Source organism: Trachurus trachurus, assembly GCF_905171665.1.
Source record: "Trachurus trachurus genome assembly, chromosome: 8".
NCBI lineage: Eukaryota > Metazoa > Chordata > Actinopteri > Carangiformes > Carangidae > Trachurus > Trachurus trachurus.
Window position 1 is genome coordinate 1,289,783 of NC_139905.1, and position 20,791 is coordinate 1,310,573.

The window sequence follows — 20,791 nt, forward strand, 5'->3', positions numbered from 1 at the left end:
TCTGATCAGGTTCAGCTCCCTGAACGAAAGAGGAACCAGCAGACTGACATCTTGGTTCTCCAAGCCCTCGGCCCAGTCCAGAGTGAACTTCTGCACCGAGAAGGTTTTTCCAACGCCAGCGACGCCGTTGGTCAGAACCACTCTGATGGGTCTCTGTTGGACAGGTGAGACCGTAGAGACGTCCTCTCTCTGTTGGACAGGTGAGACCGTAGAGACGTCCTCTCTCTGTTGGACAGGTGAGACCGTAGAGACGTCCTCTGTCTGTTGGACAGGGAAGTCTTTAAAGATGTCGTTGCACTTGATTGGAGTGTCCTGGAGGGTCTTCTTCTTGGACGTTGTCTCCAGCTGTCTCACCTCATGTTGGGTATTAACCTCTTCACTCTGTCCCTCTGTGATGTAGAGCTCAGTGTAGATGCTGTTGAGGAGGGTTTCACTTCCTGTTCCACTTCCTGTTGCCTCAGTTCCTTCAGTCACTCGTTCACATCTGCTCCTCAGACTGATCTTATGTTGATCTAAAACCTCCTGCAGACCACGATCTGCTGAGAGAGAAGAGACAAAGTCAGACTGAAGACAGAGAGTCTGACAATCTGATCAGATTATTTTCATCAGTTACAGAAAAACTACAGACAACAAAGAGAAGGTTTGAATCATCATCTTAAATGTCAGTGCTGTGTGATGGAACAATGACTCTGGAGAAAACAACAGGTCCTGGTTTCACTAATGACCACATCAGCAGACAGATGTTCAGTCTCACTTTGTCCGCAGCTGCTCTGATTGGCTGTCTGCAGCTCACCTCTGGTTCTGGGTCTTTGTCCATGATCCTTCAGGACGTCAGAGACACCACTCCTCTTCCTCCTGTCAAGACATTTCTGGATCAACAACATGTCACAGTCTCAGCTCCACATCTCTGATCTGTCTGATGGATCTGGTTCCTGGTTTCTCTCTGACTCAGGCTTCAACCTTCACTGACTCCATTTACTGCATTTAGTCCCTTCACTGAAGAATCTTGTTTCCTGACTCATTAGACATCATCTCTGTGAACAAATCCAGATGCTGCTGCTCAGACAGTGTTTACAGTGAAGCTCTGACATGTGAAACTCATCATTCAGGCTGTAGAATGATCCTGCAAACTGCTGTAAACTCTGTTAGAAACCAGCTCATCAACGTTCACCAAACCACCTGGAATCAGCCACGTCTTTAAAGCTCATGTTGATCAGCTGCAGGAAGAACATGGAGGAGGAACAAGTCCAGATGTTCTTTCATCACATCAGTTCACAAGAAACATGAAGAGACCTGAGCAGTTAGTATGAAGACACTGATCAACCACAAGAACCAGTTCCTGTTGACTCACAGTCACTATGAGCTGCAGGACCTCAACACACTCAACACTGGTAAAGAGGCTGGAGCAGGTCTCTTACCGGGAGTCTGACGCTCCAGGTCCAGGTTCAGGTTCAGGACTGAAGCCTGGAGGATGTCCTTTGGACCGGTCACTCTTCAGAGATGGACAGGTGGGTCCTAGAGACTCTGGCCCGTCCTCCTCTTCCTCCACATTAACACTCATCTTCAGGACTTCAGTCAGTTTGAGAGGGAAACCAGAAACACTGAACAACACTGACGTTAGCTTCAGATTCAGCAGTTAAGGGGAAAGTTAAGGGGAAATTAAATTCAACATCTGAGCTCTGAATCCTCTGTTTATTTCACCTCTTAATGTGAAAACTGTGTTTCATTTTGTGTTGAGTGTAAAACTTTTCCAGAGAAGACTTTGTCTCTGAATGCACTTGAAAATTAATTACTCTGCCCACTATGTGTTGCTATGTGTTGATATATGTGCTGTTGTTCTTAAGAGAGGTTGATTGTTCTGTATGTGTTTTATGTGTATGGGTATTGGATGTCTTTATGTGTTCTGGACCTCCTGTCTGCAAATCAGTTTCAACAGGGACAATATAGATAACTTTGAACTTTGAACTTTGAAGATAACAAATCTGGAAACAGTAAACGTTTTGTGTCTTATTCCTTTGGTTTTTGATCAAAACCTGGTCTGATGTGGATCAACTGTGTTTCAGACTCTTTATCTTCTCTGGGTCAGTGTTAAACTTTTATTTTGAAGGTCAAACACACAGTTTTCACATTAAGAGGTGAAATAAACAGAGGATTCAGAGCTCAGCTGTCTGACTTAAGTTCCCTTAACTTTCCCCTTAGCTGCCTGTTAATACACACACACACACACACACACACACACACACACACACACACACACACACACACACACACACACACAGGGCTGGACTGGCCATCGGGCATACCGGGCAATGCCCGGTGGGCCGTTGACCCAATGTGGGCCGGCCTGGCCGGTCCGCTGTGTTTTTTTTTTTTTTTTTTCTAAATTCTTTCCAATTGGGCCAGGCTACAGAGGGCTAGCCGTGTGTGCCAGCATCGACACATATTATTGGTCTATTGTTTGTCATTGTCAATCAATCATGGGCTGACAGGCTCAGAGAGCCCTGACAGTGCTGTCAATCACTACACGAACCAGGGTGGGGCGGGACCTCAATGGGCCGGTGGACGGGCTGCTGCTGCTGCTGAGCCAGTTAATGAGTAGTGAACGTCTTCAAAGCTGTTCCCTAACTTGAAAATGTATTTAGTGTAAGAAACGCCCGGGTGGCGCTGAGAAACAGCGATTAAAAAGCCGGAGTCTCTGGAGGTGGAGGCTGCTAAATTGACGGATCTTTAGTGCTGGGGATCACCACCGCCACCCCCCCACCCCCCAGCAGCCACAGGTGCTGCTGCGCCGGGAGACGAGCGAGGAGGACCCGACGATGATGAGCGAGTGGAGGCAGACATGGTAAGTAGCCTGGGGCTGGCTACACTTCTGAGACATGTCCAAAACAAAGTAAAAAACGTTTTTACATTGAATGTGATAACTGCATAGGCTGCTGGTGAATGCAGCTGCAGCTAACGTAACAGTTAGCTCCTCAGGGATTAAAGCCGTTATTTTTCTAACTTTGATAAATTAACATGTGATAACATATTAGCCCAGAGTGGAAGGGCTGTGACTGTTGGTAGTTGTGGTTGGTTTTGTTTAAATATGCCGAATTGTGATATTATGGATTATTATTGTTCAGATGATTTAGCTAAGCTAGCTAACAGCTGCTAACGTCAGCAGTCTCTTGTTGCCGTAGCAACAGTAAACATTCACGTGGAAGCTGAGATAACTTGAATTTTAGCACAAAATACAAGTAAACCTATAGGAAATAATAGTTTAACAATATTTACCATTAAGTGTATTGTAATCTTTCAATTCATTTATAGTTTACTGAGTAATAGGTATAATTTGTGTGTAAATGTGTTACTTTTACTGTACTTCTCTAATGGCTGTGCTGTCTTGAGCATGTTCAGGTCACAAAGATCTGACTTTTTTGCATTGGAAAACACTAAAGTGTCCTAATGAAAACACGACAAAGCCATTTGACTATCTTGTTCATAAATGATGGTGACAGGACTTTTTTTTTTATGATACACACACTTTCATTGATACGAATACTTGGTTTTGAGCATGTGACATGCTTTTGCAGGTTAAAAGGTTTTGCAGTTTGCACAAAAAGTATACTTGGCTACATATACTTGTCAGTACACAGATGCTGAGTACAAGTTCTGTTTGCTGTTTCTTGCAGGTCACAAATTTGGTGAGGAGTGGAGCTGGCTGGCTGCGGACCAGGAAGTAGGGCAATACATACTTGTGCACATACACATAAGAGAATGCATTCAGACCTGTAATTCTTTTTTTTTCAATTCTCTATGGTTTCATAATGACTGAGTCACCTTTAATACAAATGAGTTCCAGCTCTAATGCTGCTATTGTCTGTAATATGTTTCTATTTAGATTATTTGTCAGGATATTTTGTTATTATTGTCCCTGTTTGTCCTTATCTCCCCGTCTCTCTTTGCCCCCCCCCCCCCCCTTCACCCAATTGAGGTAGCGCCCACCTCTAGTCATGACATAATTTCTGTTGTGATTTGACACTAATGAATAAAGATTTATTGATTGATCAATTTTAGTCCTTGAGTTCATAGCTACGTGTTTTATTTGTTAACTGCTATCAAGGAATATGACTCTCCTTTGTCTTGTGTCTGTAATGCTTGCTGCAAATCCAATTTCCCTCGGGATATGAATAAAACTGAACTCCTTTGTAGTATGCGTTAGAGAAGACGCCGCAAGATTTGTGGACTTCTACGCTGTGTCCGCTGATCAGTAGCCTAGTGGGCCGGTCTGGACAGAAAATGCCCGGGCTGAATTTTTGTCCCAGTCCAGCCCAGCCCTGCTGAGATGGTTGATGAGTGAAAAGAGAGAGAAGCTGCTTTGATCGTCCTTCACTCTTCTGACAGTTTGTGTGTCTGTGCTGATGATGGACACACAAACATGACACAGTCAGTTTGTTACACTGGAGCTGCAGCTGCTTCGGCTTCACAACCAGCCACAACTGAACCAGCAGGTGAAGCACAGGTGTGTTAGCGTACACAAACACACAACACTAGCAGCACACACACAGCAGCCTCTAGACTCCAAGGTAACAAGTGTCCAGTCAGGTAGAAACTGTGTGGAGCTGAATGGAAGCAGATCTATGTGCAGGATGTGAAGAAGCAGCTGTGACTGTTGACACACAGTGGAGCTGCTGCTGCTGCTGCTACATCTGCTATCTGTTGCCATGACGACTCCACTGTTGCTCATGTTCAATAGAAAGTGCATTAATGGAACTGCTTTGGCTCCATTCATCATGTCAACATTCATGGTTTTAATAATGCAACAATTTACAGCATCAGTTCTCTGAGCGTCTCATTCATGTCCAAGTCAAACTGGAGTTGGACTGAAATCTAAAACACAATCATGATGTTGAATCAGGAATCAAAGTGAATCAGAGATCAGATGGATTCAGGTGATCAGTGATCAATACCCAGCCCTGACCCTCATCACTCTGTCAGACCTGCACATTGTTCAAGTCCATCTTTGTTGGACTTTAATCTTCAGGTTGAAGCTCAAACTGAAACATCTGCAAGTTTAAAACTCACAGTGTTAAAACATCTGGAGAAACAACACAACTGACCTGAGACTGTGTGTGTGTGTGTGTGTGTGTGTGTGTGTGTGTGTGTGTGTGTGTGTGTGTGTGTGTGTGTGTGTGTGTGTGTGTGTGTGTGTGTGTGTGTGTGTGTGTGTTATTGATCATGTCTGGACTCACTCAGCCTTCCTGCAGTTCCTCACAGCTGGGATCAGTCTCCGTCGTCCCTGAGCTGATGACTTGTACTTCTCCAGGTCCAACTCGTCCAGAACCTGCTCTGACATCTGCAGCATGTAGGCCAGAGCTGAACACTGGATCTCAGAGAGTTCCTTCTCTGATCTGTTCTCTGACTTCAGGAACTGTTGGATCTGCTGATGAACTGACTGGTCCTTCATCTCCGTCAGACACTGGAAGATGTTGATGCTTCTGTCAGGAGAGATTTCATCAGTCTTCATCTCCTTGAGGTTGTTGATGGATCTCTGGATGGTTTCTGGACTGTTGTCTGTCTGACCCAGCAGACCTCCTAACAGCCTCTGGTTGGACTCCAGAGAGAGGCCATGAAGGAAGCGAACAAACAGGTCCAGGTGACCGTTTCTACTGCTGAGGGATTTCTGCATGGCTCTCTTCAGGAAGTCATCCAGAGGTCTTGCATTAAGTCCAAAAAAATTCTGAATCTTCTCAGACAAAGACTTCTGTTTTCGTTTCGTCTCTGTCTCTTTGTAGTCTTCTCCCAGGAAGTTCTCCAGGACCTGTGTGTTCCTGTTGGTGAAACAGTGGAACATGTAGACTGCAGCCAGAAACTCCTGAACACTCAGATGAACAAAGCAGTAGACTGTTTTCTGGAAGATCACACTCTCTCTTTTGAAGATCTCAGTACAGAGTCCTGAGTTCACCAAGGCCTCTGTGACATCCAGACCACACTGCTCCAGGTCTTCTTGGTAGAACATGATGTTTCCTTCCTCCAGCTGTTCAAACGCCAGCCTCCCCAGCTTCAGAAGAACTCTCCTGTCGGCCTCCGTCAGCTCCTGTGGACTCGTCTCATGTCCTTCACCGTACTTGTTCTTCTTCCTCTTTGTCTGGACCAGCAGGAAGTGTGAGAACAGGTCCGTCGTGGTCTTGGGCAGCTCTCCTCTCTGGTCTGTGGTCAACATGTGCTCCAGAACTGTAGCACTGATCCAGCAGAAGACTGGGACTTGACACATGATGTGGAGGGTCCTGGACGTCTGGATGTGTGAGATGATTCTTCTGGACAGATCTTCATCACTGGACCTCCTCCTGAAGTACTCCTCCATCTGGGCGTCAGTGAAGCCTCGGACCTCTGTTACCCTGTTGACACATGTAGGAGGGATCTGATTGGCTGCTGCAGGCCTGGAGGTGATCCAGACCAGAGCCGAGGGAAGCAGATTCCCCTGGATGAGGTTTGTCAGCAGCACGTTGACTGATGACGTCTGTGTGACATCAGACACAACCTCCCTGTTGTTGAAGTCCAGTGACAGTCGGCTTTCATCCAGGCCGTCAAAGATGAAGAGAAGTTTACAGACAGCCAGCTGCTCTGCTGTGACCTTCTGTAATGTTGGATGGAAAACATGGAGCAGCCTGAGAAGACTCAACCGCTGATCTCTGATCAGGTTCAGCTCCCTGAACGAAAGCAGAACCAGCAGACTGACATCTTGGTTCTCCAAGCCTTCGGCCCAGTCCAGAGTGAACTTCTGCACCGAGAAGGTTTTTCCAACGCCAGCGACGCCGTTGGTCAGAACCACTCTGATGGGTCTCTGTTGGACAGGTGAGACCGTAGAGACGTCCTCTCTCTGTTGGACAGGTGAGACCGTAGAGACGTCCTCTCTCTGCTGGACAGGTGAGACCGTAGAGACGTCCTCTCTCTGTTGGACAGGTAAGTCTTTAAAGATGTCGTTGCACCTGATTGGAGTGTCCTGGAGGGTCTTCTTCTTGGACGTTGTCTCCAGCTGTCTCACCTCATGTTGGGTATTAACCTCTTCACTCTGTCCCTCTGTGATGTAGAGCTCAGTGTAGATGCTGTTGAGGAGGGTTCCACTTCCTGTTCCACATCCTGTTCCACTTCCTGTTCCCTCAGTTCCTTCAGTCACTCGTTCACATCTGCTCCTCAGACTGATCTTATGTTGATCTAAAACCTCCTGCAGACCACGATCTGCTGAGAGAGAAGAGACAGAGTCAGACTGAAGACAGAGAGTCTGACAATCTGATCAGATTATTTTCATCAGCTACAGAAAAACTACAGACAACAAAGAGAAGGTTTGAATCATCATCTTAAATGTCAGTGCTGTGTGATGGAACAATGACTCTGGAGAAAACAACAGGTCCTGGTTTCACTAATGACCACATCAGCAGACAGATGTTCAGTCTCACTTTGTCCACAGCTGCTCTGATTGGCTGTCTGCAGCTCACCTCTGGTTCTGGGTCTTTGTCCATGATCCTTCAGGACGTCAGAGACACCACTCCTCTTCTCTCTGTCAAGACATTTCTGGATCAACAACATGTCACAGTCTCAGCTCCACATCTCTGATCTGTCTGGTGGATCTGGTTCCTGGTTTCTCTCTGACTCAGGCTTCAACCTTCACTGACTCCATTTACTGCATTTAGTCCCTTCACTGAAGAATCTTGTTTCCTGACTCATTAGACATCATCTCTGTGAACAAATCCAGATGCTGCTGCTCAGACAGTGTCTACAGTGAAGCTCTGACATGTGAAACTCATCATTCAGGCTGTAAAATGATCCTGCAAACTGCTGTAAACTCTGTTAGAAACCAGCTCATCAACGTTCACCAAACCACCTGGAATCAGCCACGTCTTTAAAGTTCATGTTGATCAGCTGCAGGAAGAACATGGAGGAGGAACAAGTCCAGATGTTCTTTCATCAGATCAGTTCAGAAGAAACATGAAGAGACCTGAGCAGTTAGTATGAAGACACTGATCAACCACAAGAACCAGTTCCTGTTGACTCACAGTCACTATGAGCTGCAGGACCTCAACACACTCAACACTGGTAAAGAGGCTGGAGCAGGTCTCTTACCGGGAGTCTGACGCTCCAGGTCCAGGTTCAGGACTGAAGACTGGACCCTCTCCTTTGGACCAGTCACTCTTCAGAGATGGACAGGTGGATCCAGGTCCAGGTTCAGGACTGAAGTCTAGAGGATCACGTCTGGACCGGTCACTCTTCAGAGACGGAGAGATGGATCCTGGAGACTCTGGTCCGTCCTCCTCTTCCTCCACATTAACACTCATCTTCAGGACTTCAGTCAGTCTGAGAGGGAAACCAGAAACACTGAACAACACTGACCTTAGCTTCAGATTCAGCAGTTAAATGGAAAGTTAAGGGGAAATTAAATTCAACAGCTGAGCTCTGAATCCTCTGTTTATTTCACCTCTTAATGTGAAAACTGTGTTTAATTTTGTGTTGAGTGTAAAACGTTAACACTTTTCCAGAGAAGATAACGAGTCTTTAAAACAGTAAAAGTTTTGTGTCTTATTCCTTTGGTTTTTGATCAGAACCTGGTCTGATGTGGATCAACTGTGTTTCAGACTCTTTATCTTCAACTGGACGACGTGTCACACCCACGTGCTTTGACGCCTGTGCAGCAGACAGCGCCTGACGTGTAATGTAGTTTCCCATTGACTTATAATGGCCCCCCGTTCACACGCACGTTCACGCGTGATGACTGCTGCACGCCGGTAATCACACTACGCGTAGTGACCACGTGTAACATTCATGCGTTATTTAGCGAACGCACGCATTAACGCTCGCGTGAAGCTGATAGAACATTTTTGTCAGGCGCTCACGCGTACGCGGAAACGACGTGCGCAAACTGTGTCACGCGTGACAAGAAGCTGCGTTCGTATGAAGCAGATTGTGCACGTCTGTCTGTCACTGTTTGACTAATGTTGTTACACGTTCACACACGCAGACTATTGCTGCGCAGCCGGAAGTTGATCTGCCCGGTGCGCACCACTACGCGTAACGTGACGCGTAGTGTAGTTGTTCTGTGTTCTATTTTCTTTTTTCTTTTTTTTAAGTATATTTTTTGGGATTTTATTGCCTTTAATTGATAGTGCAGTCGAGAGAGAGACAGGAAATGGGAGGCAGAGAGTGGGGGAATGACACGCAGGAAAGGGCCGTCCGACGTGGGACTCGAACCGGGGCCGCCTGCACCGAGGACTGAGCCTCAACATGGGGCGGCAGCTCTACCCAGTGAGCTAAACGCCGCCCCTTGTGTTCTATTTTCATCCAGTAGATGGTGCAATCGATCCAATACGAGATACAGATATATAGGCTGTTGCATGACATGATTTATTTGTGCAATAAAGACAGAGAGAATAATCCGTGTCCCAGCTGGCCACAGCGGCCGGCCGGAGCCACTCTGTCCACACCTTGCGTCTGAGCCGCTGTGGACCGTGGTCCAGATGCCATCCCCGGGTGACGCTGCTGCTCCGCCCCGCTGACCAGGCAGCTCACAGCGGCAGTGGCGGCTGCGGCGACGTCGCTCCCCGGTCCGGGACGGAGCGATCCGCTGTAGGAGCAGGCCGCTCGCAGCGGCCTGCTCCTACAGCGGATCGCTCCGCCGCAGCGTGACCTGACTCTGATGGCATGGACCACGGAGCTCCGGCCGGGGGGTGGTGGGTGGGGGGTGGGAGCGGACGCAAGCGGGGGGTGTGGAGAGAGTTGCTCCAGGACGGAAGTTTCCAAATATCATAATAACAAAACAATAAAAAAGTCAAAGACTTATTCTGTTTTTATTTTAAAACAGAATAACAAAAAAACAATGTTTTTTTGTTTTTTTTGGTTTTGAAACGGAAAAACGAAAGAGTTCTGTTTCTGTTTCTTTTACTTTGCTTACACATGGCCTGCAGACACAAATTAATGCAAACATTTGTAAGTTAACCACGCCCCCCGCATGTAATCAGTTCATTGACAACTGCTGGGACAGCTGGAGATGTGCGTTAGGTTTGTGCACCTGAATAGCTGCAACACACTCCCGGCCGAGTTTTTTATTTTTTATTTTTTTTACACTTTATTAATAATTTTATACATACTGTAACAAAACTGTCGAGCCATCAGGAAGGTTGAAATTGAAATATCAATGCAGAATCAGTGTCAACCATGGAGCATAAAAAGACATGACATCACTGAGAGATATAATTATCTCATGGGTCTTTTCCATGGATGTATTATATTGGTCTTTTCCTTTCTCCTTTTCCTTCTCCTTCTCCTCCTCCTCCTCCTCCTCCTTCTGCTTCTTCTTCTTCTTCTTCTTTTGAATTTCCGGTCCGGCAGGCAAAGTCTGGCTCACTGCTGCCTCCCCTGGTTGACTAAAATGAAAAGGCCAACTACATTACACGTTATGTTACGTGGGGGGCGACCGCCATTCCTAAGGACCGCCATTCCGACGGTCTGCCAGTCCGAAAATTCCCGAAGGTCCGTCATTTCGAACTTCCCGAGGGGCCGCCGTTCCGAATGTGTTTTATTTTGAAAATTGACCGGATTCTCTCGTGGTTTGACTTCCCGCCCGGCTTGACACGACGCGCCGCGGGGACAGCGCCCGACCGGCCCCTCCCCCTCCCCCTCCCCCTCCGCCTCCAAAGTTTCACCCAGGTGCGAGTCTGATGCATTACATCCATGGTCTGATGCAGCCGCGGCACTCCTGCTGAAAATAAATGTCCTTGCTCTGTGCTTTGGTTAGGTTTAGGCAATGTAGAAAGGAGTTGGTTAAGTTTAGTAAAAAGGTTAGGTAGAGGCCAATAAAATCGCAATTAATATGTATCTCCCCCGGGAGTCGAACCCTGATCCACCGCGTCAAAAGCAGATGCTCTGACCACTACATTACCACCACAATTAGGCTTGTTCACTCCGTGCCGTAAACCATTCAAGATTTTTTCAGGTTCGGAATGGCACCCTTTCTTTCAGGTTCGTAATGGCACCCTTTTCCCATAAATAATTAAGGGTCGGCATTCCGACAAATTAAAGTAAACGTTCGGAGTGGCGGCCCTTCGGAATGGCACCCTGGAACCATGTTACGCCGAGTGGTGCGCACGGTGCAGATGAACTTCCTGCTGCGCAGCAACAAAATCTGCGACCGCACGTGTGAACGCGTAACATAATTTGTCAAACAGTGACTGACAGACGTGCACACGCTGCTTCATACGTACGCAGCTTTTGTCACGCGTGAAATACAACCTGCGTGTAACAACGCACGCACGCGTAACAAAGTAACCATGCGTGCACACACACGTCGCTGCGCGTCTTGGGCGCATGACGTCTGTCCGACTACCCATTTCTCCGACCATACATTTCTTTATTTTTGCGTCCATTAGTCCGACCTCCCATTTCTCCGACTTAAGTAGCCCTAACCCTTAACCTTACCCTAAACCTAACCTTAACACTGTTGAATGGGTAGTCAGAGAAATGAGCCGTCGGACTTTTGGGCAGTCGGACTGATGTATGCTCCCCGCGCGTCTTTCCGGTTGTTTTGATATCGATTTCACCCCATACACACACACACACACACACACACACACACACACACACACACACACACAGAGAATACAGTATGTTAACAGTTTTTATTTCTCATATCAGCGTTTTGTCCTAAAACTGTAAACCTGGTCCCAGTGTGAGTAAATCTCCAAACGCCGCCTCAGAAAAAAACAAACAGATCTTTAGTGAAACGATGACGTCATAGCCTCAGCTCTCTAACCTGTAACAGAGCCAGTCTACGACGAGCCTTACCACTCTCCATAAGCCCCATTGCATCGAACTTGGTTGCAGTTCCACCAGAATTCCACTAGTTGTGCTGGCGGGCGAGTGCAGAATGAATGGGGTCCTATGGAGCTAGAAGGCTAAATTTGTCCCTTTCACCTGGTAATCGTCGAAAAAACGCTTTGTTGTATTTTCTGAAATGGATTATGGGTAAGGAGTGAAATTGTTAAGTTTTGTCCTTTCGATTTCCTACAGGTTGTGCTGTTGTTGGCCATAACACACTAGCATTCTGCTAATGAATGCTGATTGGTCAGTGACGGACTTGCGACTATTTACGACCAGAGATCCCACCTGATGACACAATAGCTGTAAAACAGGCAAAAAGCTGTTTTATTTCCTTCTGTAACGCTGTTATTATGCACTTTATTAACTTTTCATTTTAACTTTTTTTTTCAAGCGAGAAAGTAACTGTTTAGACCCTCAGTATGCGGTCAGTTTATCCAAATGACGGCTGTTTAGACGCCTGCTCCGATGTTTTTGTAGAAGTGAAGCTCCACCTGTGGAGCAATGAGCCGGTCTGCTGACGTGCTCGGCCGGCCAACCTCCGTCGTCATCCCGGGGGAGAAAACGATCGCCAATTAACTAACCCGTAGGTTTTTAGAGGTTTACCAGCGGTTGGTTAAATTCTTTTTAGGAGATAAATGTTGGTCTCATTGATGAACTCCAACAATTGTGGCAGTAACATTAGTTTGTTAAATGTAAAGTGAAGCTTCATGTGTGTATTGGACAGAAGAGCAGCGCTGCCTGGAGGCTCTATAGCCTACATTCACCACATTTACATCAATAAATACATGTTTTACACTGAACCAATCGTCTGCATTAAATTCTTTTTTTTAAAATTATGTTATATAACATGATTACGGTATGCGGTTCCGTAGACGGGCTCTCATCGTGCTCTGAGGTGACTCAGAAACCATAAAGCAGCACCTTTGGCTGTGACGTCATCATGTGTTTTTGAACGGCTTTTTAGAACAGATAAGTGAACTTTAAAAATCCAATATTCAGCAAAGTGCATTTTATTGCTTCTCCCTTTTGATAATAACATTCAAATTAATTGACAAAAAATTATTTTCAGAGAAAAGTGGATTTTTAGGGGTGTATCCCCATTGACTCCCATTCATTCTGCACTCGCCTACGAGCGCCCCCACATGGACAGAGACGTGTTCCGAGAACCGGAAGTTGAACGAGAGTGGCACTTCTCAATATTAGAAGTTCTGTGTCTGTAACCTGAGCAACACCGCTGGACATAGAAACTACAACAACAACAATGTGGGACTAGTGTAAAGCTTTTGAAGGACGAAGCAGAAGCAGATGTTTTAGTCAAAGTGTCGGTGTGGACAGGGCCTGAGTCAGACTGAGACAACAGGGAGTAGCTGTCCTCCTGCTGTCCCCCCTTTAGTCTCAGTAGTTCACTCTGACTCTTCTTCCCTCCACACTTCACAGGGACTGACACTCACAGACTTTAACGGTGAAGAATAATAATAAAGTTGTTTAACACTCACCTAACGCAGCTTCACCGTTATTCCCTCTGTCATCTTAAAGGGACAACGAGGAGTTTCTATTCGGTTATAAAAAAGTCTCACGTTAATGTGGATGAATCTCCGCTACCTACACTTGTTAATGGGCCCATTTTCGATAAATATATCGTTCTGTCTCTATCGTTATTTTGTTATTATTAGTGGTGGCGGAGATGCTGGTCGAGCCGACCAGCGTTTTTTACTTTCGGTTTCGCAACGAGTCATGAGAATAACGCAGCTGAATCACCGTTTATGGTCGGAACTCCGGCGGTATGTGAACCTCTTTGAACCTCTGACTTTAATTCTTGATGAATGAAAACATGAGTCCGTCTTGCGCCGGTCAAAAGAAATGTACGGTGCGCGCGGAGGCTCATAAATGTAGACATTTTGTAGACGCTTCGCTTTTCCAAAACTCCTCGTTGTCCCTTTAAAATGGCGTCTGAACTAAACACTTTCACTTTCTATCTCCTCCCTCTGTGTGTTTACAGGAAACAGCTGACACTGTTACTGACAAGGAAAACTAATGTCTGAGAAAACAGAAACAGATTTTACATTTTATAAATGTTGAAAGTTCCTGTTGAGTTGTAGGTACTTGTTGATTTTCAGAACAAACAATAACTCTGTTTAATAAAATCTTTACAGTAAAAGGTTCTGCAGTTCCTCACTCTGACCACAGGGAGGCAGTCAAGTCCAACTCCAGACGTCACCACAATAAAGGTTCATTCCCACAAGTGGAGAGCACACTCCAGAAATGTTACATGAGTCTGGTCTGATCACAGAAATAAGGACAATGATGTATTTTCCTCATTAATCTGATCTGACTTCTGACCAAACGTCACATTCATAAATGTCAGAAACAAACAAGACGACACATTTCTTGGTTTATCAACACAGAAATGGAGCAGAAACATTTCAACAATTTCCTCTGTACAAATCAAAAAGCAGCTGAAACAGTTATGCACTATGTTTGATGTCTTTACTTGAATTATTATTCACTAATCATCTGTTTTAGGTTTTTATGTTTGTGTTTATTTATATATCATTTTAATATTGTGTTATTAATTTATTTTTTCAGATTTCTCTTTGTCTATATTTGTTTTTATTTGTAAATAAGTGATCTCATGTTGCCTTTGTCAGTGCTGGTTGACTGTTTGAAATAAAGTTGTTAATTATTAAAGCAGAAGTAAGCAATATTTTTGTGTTAATATAAGTCTTAAATAGTTGTATCTTCCGACAGCAATCACTTACATAGAGTGTTTGGTCTGAAACACGGGTCTGTCAGTCACTCTGCTCTGCTCTGAGCCCAGGAGTGTGCATAATCATCAACCTTATTTAACCAAGTTAACAAAGACCACATTCTTATCAGTGGCAACAGCCTGGTAATAAACTCTTCAGCTCATTAATTAACACTCCAGAACTTATGCATTAACTTTTCATAACTTAGGTTTAGTTGTTAACAACAATTTCACAACAAAACAAGTCATGGACCCACAACACACACACATCACACAAACTCCCACAGACAACACTGGAGACACAGCGTCACATTTTATCAACAAAAACAAACCTTTATTCATAGAGCACTTTTCATACAAAAGGAAGCAGCTCAAAGTGCTTTATGCAATAAAATAAACAGCAGTCAACATCCTCTGTCATTCAACATTCACAGTTACTCACACACACAAATGTTCTCCATGTAAACGTAGGCACATGCCCCACCACAATCCCTGCTCTAATTCTGCCCCCTAGTGTCCAAACAAGAGAACTCCTCCTACTGGAATCAGCTCCAGGTCAACAAACCATATCATACAGACATAAATAGGCTTTCCTCCATGAATATGATAAAATGCAGTTACATTAACTACATTATGAGTTAAATGTGAATAATTTATCTGCTCACACCATAGAACAGGTTTGTCTCTGTCATTTGTAGCCCACAGCAATTAAACAGTTATGCATTCAGTGGAACTCATCATTTTAACTCATGTCTAAAAAACACACTTGACATAAATAGTTTCATATTTTACATAAAAGCACTTTAGATAAACACACTCATTTAAAATGATTCCACACCCCTGGGCTTAGAGGTTCTGTGAGTGTTAAAGGTTGATTTCACAAAAACATGGGCATCACCAACTATCAACTGTCTGCACAAACATTTATAATAACAGCATGAGCACAGACAAACAGCAACAGATCAAAGTAGGAGTTTGTTATGCGTTGTATGTAGCATAGTTAAGGTAAAAAAAACAAATCTTGCATAGTTCCTCTTTAACCGTCTTCTCTGTCAGCGATACTGAAGGTTGTGAACAGCACCAACCCGCCCCAGCACCACGGCAACCGTCTCACCAACAGCTCACACCGACACACAACATTTCCTGTGTCTCTCCCAACACATTCATTATCTCCAAATAAAGTTCCAATCCAGTGAACATACAGACACTATAAATCATATTACAGTGATATTTGTGCATAATCATCAACCTAATTTAACCAAGTTAACAAAGACCACATTCTTATCAGTGGCAACAGCCTGGTAATAAACTCTTCAGCTCATTAATTAACACTCCAGAACTTATGCATTAACTTTTCATAACTTAGGTTCAGTTGTTAACAACAATTTCACAACAAAACAAGTCATGGACCCACAACACACACACATCACACAAACTCCTACAGACAACACTGGAGACACAGCGTCACATTTTATCAACAAAAACAAACCTTTATTCATAGAGCACTTTTCATACAAAAGGAAGCAGCTCAAAGTGCTTTATGCAATAAAATAAACAGCAGTCAACATCCTCTGTCATTCAACATTCACAGTTACTCACACACACAAATGTTCTCCATGTAAACGTAGGCACATGCCCCACCACAATCCCTGCTCTAATTCTGCCCCCTAGTGTCCAAACAAGAGAACTCCTCCTACTGGAATCAGCTCGAGGTCAACAAACCAGATCATACAGACATAAATATTCTTTCCTCCATAAATATGATAAAATGCAGTTATATTAATACATTATGAGTTAAATGTAATTAATTTATCTCAAATGTGAACACACACTTCACACCATAGAACAGGTTTGTCTCTGTCATTTGTAGCCCACAGCAATTAAACAGTTATGCATTCAGTGGAACTCATCATTTTAACTCATGTCTAAAAAACACACTTGACATAAATAGTTTCATATTTTACATAAAAGCACTTTAGATAAACACACTCATTTAAAATGATTCCACACCCCTGGGCTTAGAGGTTCTGTGAGTGTTAAAGTTTGATTTCACAAAAACATGGGCATCACCAACCATCAACTGTCTGCACAAACATTTATAATAACAGCATGAGCACAGAAAAACAGCAACAGATCAAAGTAGGAGTTTGTTATGCGTTGTATGTAGCATAGTTAAGGTAAAAAACAAAACAAATCTTGCATAGTTCCTCTTTAACCGTCTTCTCTGTCAGCGATACTGAAGGTTGTGAACAGCACCAACCCGCCCCAGCACCACGGCAACCGTCTCACCAACAGCTGCAGACACACAACATTTCCTGTGTCTCTCCCAACACATTCATTATCTCCAAATAAAGTTCAATCCAGTTAACATACAGACACTATCAACAAAAACAAACCTTTATTCATAAAGCACTTTTCATACAAAAGGAAGCAGCTCAAAGTGCTTTATGCAGTAAAATAAACAGCAGTCACAGCCGCTCTCATTCAACATTCACACACACAAATGTACAACATGTAGACACTCACACTTCTCTAAAGTTGAACTAAGAAGTTTCAGTAATTCCTTTGGGGTTTGAGACAACACTCACCTGAAAAACACAGGAAAGAAACAGTGACACAGAGAGACGAGGCTGCTTGAACTGAGTCTTCCATGGCGATGAGGAAAACCCATCCAGACATGCCCCACCACAATCCCTGCTCTAATTCTGCCCCCTAGTGTCCAAACAAGAGAACTCCATCACCTCTAGGTCAACAAACCATATCATACAGACATAAATATTCTTTCTTCCAAAAACATATGATGAAATGCAGTTATATTAATACATTATGAGTTAAATGTAAATACTTTATCTCCACAAATGTCCCACTCTGTCTTTATGAACCAGTTCTAGAGCTGCTTTGGCTCTAACATCCTGAACACACACTTCACACTGTGGGACAGGTTTGTCTCTGGTCATTTGTAGCCCACAGCAATTAAACAGTTATGCATTCACTTCAGTAGAGCTCAAAATTGAAATTCATGTTTAAAAATGCACTTGAAATAAATAGTTTCATATTTTACATAAAAGCACTCAAAACAAATACACACATTTAAAAATGATAAAGTGGGTCAAACAGCAGAGTCAAGTGGAGGTGCACGGTAGCCAGTGAAATGCTTCATCCACTTCCTGAGTGAAGACCAGCTGGTCAGGTGAGGACAGGTGAGTTTTAATATGTAGTCAGCTGACTGATGTTTCCGTTAACCATGATGATAATTGTTGCCGTTGTAAACTGTGTCGGTCCATGCTAGTGCTAATACAATCCACTCGCTGTGATGCTAATTACTTCAAGTTAAATCCTATTGGGTTAGCCTAACAGTGTTAATGGCTTTGAAGTGGTGAGTGAGAATATCTTAGTAAATACTGCTGAGCAGCAGACATTTTCTGACTACATGCTGTGTAAAAGAAACTGTTATTCAATGTGTTCTGAAATACTTTGTGTAAAGTACTGCAGCTGGCTGTGGGTTAACACGGGTTCATATCAAATATTTACTGTTAATGCTGGTATTTCTGTAGCTAATAAAAGTTAAATGATGTTCTGAAGATTCATAGTCTTTGTAATTCATTAGAGTTTAACCGTATATTTAAAGGTGCACTGGTGAGTTAATTTTTGAGATCTCCCTTATGTATTTGACCTGCAACTGAAATGTAATAAAAATGTTGAATTGCTCACAACTTAGCATCAAGTAATTGTATCTTGACCTTGTCTCAGGTCCCAGAGTGAATACTTTTCAAAATGCCACCCTGCTGAGATGGTGGAGCCGACCTAGAGTGATCCAGAGATTTGTGAAGATTTCAACAGTTTCCAGAGAGAGAAGATGTTCCAGTACTGGATGACGAGCCAAGCCCAGAGAGATACTGAACCACTGGCTTTCAGCAAGGAGACAGCAAACTAGGTAACACTGATGTATTCCTCCTCTTTGTCAAGAATGGTTTCACTTTACATTCATCATTTACTGTGTGTTGATGATGTAATACATTTTGTCTGAGGATTTTAAAGGTCGTGGAAAGTTCCCAGCACCTTTGTTAACCTGGTCTGGTCCTGTGAAAGAGGATCCACCACAGACACAGGTAGGTGTACAACAAAAACAAGTCTTTATTATAGTGAGTCATTCATGAAGAAATACTTGTGACATCTGAAAGTGCAACCAGCCCCACAGAGGGCCAGGCAGCTGCTGCACAACCCTGCAACACACAGCACCACAAATGAATGAGAGATTTACACAGACACACTGCACACAATACTAAATGCACAGCAACCTTTACACTGCACACAGAGGGAACTCAGTGACAAAACACACATCAATACAGACCAGTCCACTCTGGAGGCAGCTCAGAACCACTTCTACCACAGAAACACAGAAACACCTGCCACAATCATTTTTTATATCAGTCGATATCGATATTTATCACAATATAACTCAAATCACTATTTTTGTCAAGGCTAAATGTTCCCTCATACTCACAAGTGAGATTTGAAGATATCAGAAGGTTATTTCTGATTTAAATATTTATTTTCCGTCAAAAATTGAACATGACAGATGTAATGATGAACATATAAAATGTATTGTATATAGAGAGTATAGAGAGTATATATATATAGAGAGAGAGAGATTATTTTGTGCAGATGCATTTTAATTTGATGTACCTGCGTTTCAAACCATGGTAAATCACTGTTAATAATTATTGTTAGGAATCATTAACATGTGACAGCCTCTGCACGTAGGATATAGGCCTATGAAAATAATTATTATATGTAAGATGGATGTTGCAACTTTATTTATTTTTTGATCTAACAAGTAGCCGTTTGTGAAGTTTTTCAATTGTGTTGAAAATTGAAAAAAACGTAATGTAGAATGGAAATACTTTACATGTAAAAATGTGAACATTTGAAAACACAAGTGTCTCCTTGGTTTTGCGGTCAGTCGTCCTTCATATTTTCTTTCGAGGCAACACTCATTCTCTCTCTCTCTCTCTCTTTTTTCTCCGGCGATGTCCCACTGCTGACGTGCACGGCTGCAGCAGCCCAAACATTACCACGTGTTGTCGTGTTGTGTCTTCCTGTGCCGTGTCAACCTAACCTGGCTGGCTCAGCGTTCAAGCCACTCACTTCTCCGTCGGTCCCTCGCTACCTAAAGGAGGTGTAGAGCCCCCCTCCTAACAGATGATGTGACACAGCTCCCCTATTTAACCGTCTTCTCTGCCGGTGACACTAAAAGTCGTGAACAGCACCGAGCCGCCACGGCACCACGGCCACCGTCTCACCAACAGCTGCAGACACACAACATTTCCTGTCTGTCTCCGACGCCGTCCAGCCTCCTCCTCCCCATCCACTGATACAGGTGAGTGTGATTACTTCTCATACAGATGAACATCATCAGTCATTCATTCTCCCAGAAAACTCTCTGGGAAGCTCACAGGGAGACAAAACACTCCCTCACTACACTGATATAGTCGGTTACTGAGTCGTGAATGTTGAGTTTTGTACCATCTTGTACCATCCGGAGGCAGCAGCAGCTTAAACAGAAAAGACGTGCTGCGGGTATGATGGGATGTAGCCTGCAAAGTCTGTCTTAGTGTTGCGTTGAGGCGCTGTTTACTGTCGTTGGAGCAAACCTCTGCATCTACTCTGTGCTCTGCAACTCCAGTGCACTGTCATAAGCCAAGTCCACTCAGTGTGTCTCTGCCTGGGAAGAGTCCTAGACATTCTTGAACTTTGAAACGTTGACTGTCAGGCTCTGTCGCTCATCTCAAACACATACTTGTTGCCGCTCGCACATCCTCGTCTTACCGCCGCTGTTTCCGTTCTTGGTGTGCGTTGCTTTTGCACTGGCTACACCACTGCTTGCATTGACAGGCTCTGACTTCGTCTCCTTTCCAGTCTTTACGTCTGAAGACCACGATGTCGGCGCTCTCAGCTCTTCCAGTGACGGGTTTAATTTTCGGTTGCATTTGAACTTTAATTGTGTTGTCGTTGCTGCTCTGCGCATTTTTTCAGTGTCCTTGAACCTCCATCATGTTTAGAGCCTCAACACGCTGCAGCTCAACACCAACAGCACCGAGCACCGGGTGAGTCCCTGAACGCAGCACGGCCTCTGGTCCTGATCACAAACACCATCATTATTAATATTACTAATAATATTATTGTTATTATTAATAA

The 20,791-nt window shown here is 44.0% G+C and overlaps 1 long non-coding RNA gene across 1 annotated transcript; it reads left to right on the forward strand.

The window, feature by feature from the left end:
* The first annotated feature begins 2,443 nt into the window (after nucleotides 1-2,443).
* LOC310989478 lies at nucleotides 2,444-19,978 on the forward strand. Its single transcript, XR_014595536.1, has 4 exons — nucleotides 2,444-2,842; nucleotides 18,344-18,527; nucleotides 18,632-18,702; nucleotides 19,654-19,978. It is a non-coding gene; the product is annotated as an uncharacterized lncRNA (long non-coding RNA).
* Nucleotides 19,979-20,791: the final 813 nt, after the last annotated feature.